Below are 4286 nucleotides of genomic sequence, written 5' to 3' on the forward strand. Positions count from 1 at the left end.
ATATATAAAGTATTTTCTTCGAGTATCAGACGTGTGACCTTGGTGATGAAGTCAGTTTTGAAGCGTTCCGTTTCTCTACCCAGTGTTTGACTACTTCCAGGCCCAATGTTTGAGGTATTTTGGTATAAAAATATGTGACATCGAAGCTTGTCCCTTCTGGGCTGGGACAGTGGGTGGAATGTGTTGGAAGAAATTTATGCCGTCCCGCATATAGCTGGGTATTAATGGGCGTAAAGGCTTTAGAGGTATATTCAAAAAATGACGCAGTTGTCATGTTGGTGCTTGAGGTCCAGCAAATATTGGTCTCAGCTTGAGGTCAGTAGGTCTTACTATTTTTATGTACTGGTTCCTATGCTCATTTATGGAAGTACAATAGAGCGTTATTGGTGTGTAAGTACAACGACTTTCTCGGGGACATTTTGGAAGTCGACGAAAATCAACTGGGTGGTCTGTTCCGGAGGACAAAAATGTTCTGCACGCTCTCATCCAGTGCCCGAGCATTGTTCACTCGTGAGTTTATATCAAATACGTGCTGTTGCGTGTAGGATGGAACCGGCTATCGGCTGAGTCTATCATGGTGACCGTCACGTCGCCTTCCTCTGACCTGGTGGACTTATCGAAAGAGTTTGTGTAGTGGACCATACTGAAAGGGCTGAAGAAAGACGGTTTCCTCTGGCCATCATCGTCATCATGGTTGTCATCATCATCATCATCATCATCATCATCATCATCATCACCATCATAGTCGTCATCACCCCTATCATCATCGTCGTCATCGTCGTGGTCATCATCGTCGTCATCATCGTCGTCATCATCATCATCGTCTTCGTCGTCGTCGTCGCATTCGTCACCATCATCATCAGTAAATCATCATAGCCGTCATCGTCGTCGTCATCATCATAATCATCATCGTTATCATCACTTCTACTTTGGACATCTGGGAACAAGCAATTCAATGGTAGAGGCTTTTCAGCGAATGTCCGGTTCTTTATTTATCGATTGCTAAAGGAGAAAATTTTAAAACTTTAACCTCCACCGGATTCGAACTAAGAATCCAACGATCTTTTGTAAATATTCGATTCTCATTTGTGATTGTTAATTATATTTCGTTATAATGTGACAACCTTAATGAGGTTTTTAGCGTTTCTATTTAATTTCATTTTTTTTTTCCATTACTATTTCAAGTGTTTTTCTTTTCCGCTGCGTTTATTGCTGTCGTCATTGTTGTTGTTGCTGCTGTTGTTGTCGTTGTCGCTGTTTATAGAATTTGGGCGGTGATTTTGTTAATCACCGATACCTTTCAAACAATACGAGAAGTGCGGCATTGATGAAGAAGTCGTCAAATTAATTGGTGACGTTGTTAGTGCAACGAGGTCGTGTACTTTGAATACGTTGACGTCGGCGAAAATGGATAAGAACGACGAAAAAGAGAAAGCGAATGAGGGAGATGTCGAAGAAGGGAAAGAAGAGATAGAAGGAGAGGAAGAATATATAGAAGAAGAAGGAGGAGGAGAAGAAGAAGAAGAAGAAGAAGAAGAAGAAGAAGAAGAAGAAGAAGAAGAAGAAGAAGAACTAAAAGAAGGAGGAGGACGAGGACGAGGGGGACGAGGAAGAGGAACAAAGAAGAATAATAGGAAGAAAGAAGAAGAAGAAGAAGAAGAAGAAGAAGAAGAAGAAGAAGAAAAAGAAGAAGAACTAAAAGAAGGAGGAGGACGAGGACGAGAAGGACGAGGAAGAGGAACAAAGAATAAGAAGAAGAAGAAGAAGAAGAAGAAGAAGAAGAAGAAGAAGAAAAAGAAGAAGAACTAAAAGAAGGAGGGGACGAGGACGAGAAGGACGAGGAAGAGGAACAAAGAAGAAGAAGAAGAAGAAGAAGAAGAAGAAGAAGAAGAACAAGAACAAGAACAACAACAACAAGAAGAACAAGAAGAACAAGAAGAAGAACAAGAAGAAGAAGTGGGATGGGGGAAAAGATGAAGAAAAAGGCAAAGAAGAAGAACAACAACAACGTGGAAATGAAGTTCGCGGTTAATGAGAAAGTGGGGAGGAAAGAAAAGGAGGTGGAGAAAGGAAAGTGTGAGGGTGGGGGGCGTCGGTGAGGAAGTCGTGGATTGGGTGATTGGAAAATCTTGACTGATGAAGTAGAATGCTAAGTTGTTGATTCATTGGTGCGGGTCTTTCAGTTTTACCTGATTGCGAGACACCACCACCACTAATAATAATAATAATATTGGTGGTGCTGCTGTTGCTACTAGCGCTACCACTAAACCACATAGCCGCAAACGGAGGCAATTTCATAGTGGGTTAACCTGCTACGAATAATAATAGTAAAATATTGGTTTTCGAATTTAATGTTTAACTGTATGCCTGCATATATATATGTGTGTGTGTGTGTGTGTGTGTGTGTGTGTGTGTGTGTGTGTGTGTGTGTGTGTATGCATGTATTTTACATGGAAGGAGAAAGAAAAAAATACACATACACACACACACACATACAAACACACACACAGAGATAAATGATTGGAAGAATTACTCCTCATAGTGAAGCTCCACAGTTATAGAGCCTACTTTTAGATCTTGGATAAATTTTTCCGAAATGACAGGAAGATCTTTTTAATAGTAAAGGTTTATGAAGACATTGGGTTTTTTTTTTTTTGTACACTTCTAATCGATTTTATATCAACTCCAATCAATAAACAATTTAATATACTATAGGTCTTAAAAAGGACTTTATTTGATCGAGAGCAGAAGAAAAAAAATCAAGATCAACTTTGTGTTTCATCTTTAAAGAGAACAATATAAATAAAGTACGACTTACTTACGCTCCTACAAGTCTTCCCCCACAACGAATATAAAAACCCGAATGAAATGCCGTAAGCCCAATGACGAAATATATGCCATCCATAGCAATTCCTATGGACTTGTTTTCTGTTATATTGTATTTAAACTACATTGTTCAACGTGTTCATTGCTTTGTTAAATTAATAGAGAGTGCAGTGAGCTGGCAGAATCGTTAGCACGTCGGGCGAAATGCTTAGCGGTATTTCGTCTGTCGTTACGTTCTGAGTTCAAATTCCGCCGAGGTCGACTTTGCCTCTCATCCTTTCGGGGTCGATTAAATAAGTACCAGTTACGCACTGGGGGTCGATATAATCGACTTAATCCATTTGTCTGTCCTTGTTTGTCTCCTCTATGTTTAGCCCCTTGTGGGCAATAGAGAAATAAGGTATTTCGTCTGTCTTTACGTTCTGAGTTCAAATTCCTCCAAGGTCTACTTTGCCTTTCCTCCTATCGGTGTGGATTCATTAAGTAACAGTTGCGTACTGGGGTCGATCTAATCGACTGCCCCCCCTCCCCCCAAATTTCGGGCTTCGTGTCTAGTGTAGAAAAGAATCGTTATCGTGACGGGAAAAGTGCTTAGCGGCATTTATTCCAACTCTCCTTTCGGTGTTCAAATTCCACAGAGGCTGATTTTGATTCTATCCTTTTATAATCGATGAAGTAAGTACCACTTAAATATTGAGGTCGATCTAATCGACTTACATTCTCACCCTGAAGTCGCTGACCTAGTATCAAAATTTGAAATCAAATTAATAGTATGTGACTCGGCAGATAACTGGCTGCTATTTCTAACAGATTTTCGATGTTCTTCAGATAAAATTCAGCCAAAGTTGAACAGATTATGATGTTACAATATCACATGACCGGATGAACAGAGACCTGCAACGAACAGAAACCGGTGTCGTCAACTTGCCGCTCGACGTGCTCAAGAGCAGAGACAGAACTGGTCTCATCGATATCGCAAACAACATCGGCCTACAATAATGCAACATCACCTGTCTAAAATTGCAAGAACTGAATTAAATAGATTTGACTATCATTTCTAGCATATATTATTACCACGCAGATTAAGACATACAACCAGGCTAGCTTTACTAGTCAAATATTTGCAATTCTTGGTTTTGTACAACAAAAAAATCCATTTTTGCCTATAACGTATTAGACAAACTCATGAAATCTGCAACACAAAAAAAAAGCCCTTCGTTTTCAATCTCATATAAAATACACGAGATTTGTAGCCGAAGCAATGAAAGCTATTATTACTATTAGAATGTCTACAATATTTATTATTGTGGCTGTTATTTATGTGTTTGTTGCGGACGATTCTTGTGTCGATGTTGGACTGTTTTCCAAGTTCCACATAATTGCTTAATCGATGCATCTTTTTCATTACATACATCAGAATGGTTTATAGTGTGTGAGTATGTGTGTAGCTCAGTGTGTAT

General features: G+C 39.5%; 1 long non-coding RNA gene across 1 annotated transcript in view; it reads left to right on the forward strand.

Annotated features, from left to right (window-relative positions):
* Positions 1–3880, forward strand: part of LOC128250817 (uncharacterized) — a 5296-nt gene extending 1416 nt beyond the window's left edge. The window contains exon 2 of the long non-coding RNA XR_008266798.1: positions 3655–3880. This is a non-coding gene — a long non-coding RNA (uncharacterized LOC128250817). The remainder of the gene's footprint in view (positions 1–3654) is intronic.
* The last annotated feature ends 406 nt before the right edge of the window (positions 3881–4286 follow it).

This window comes from Octopus bimaculoides, chromosome 25 (assembly GCF_001194135.2).
Source record: "Octopus bimaculoides isolate UCB-OBI-ISO-001 chromosome 25, ASM119413v2, whole genome shotgun sequence".
Taxonomy (NCBI): Eukaryota; Metazoa; Mollusca; class Cephalopoda; order Octopoda; family Octopodidae; genus Octopus; species Octopus bimaculoides.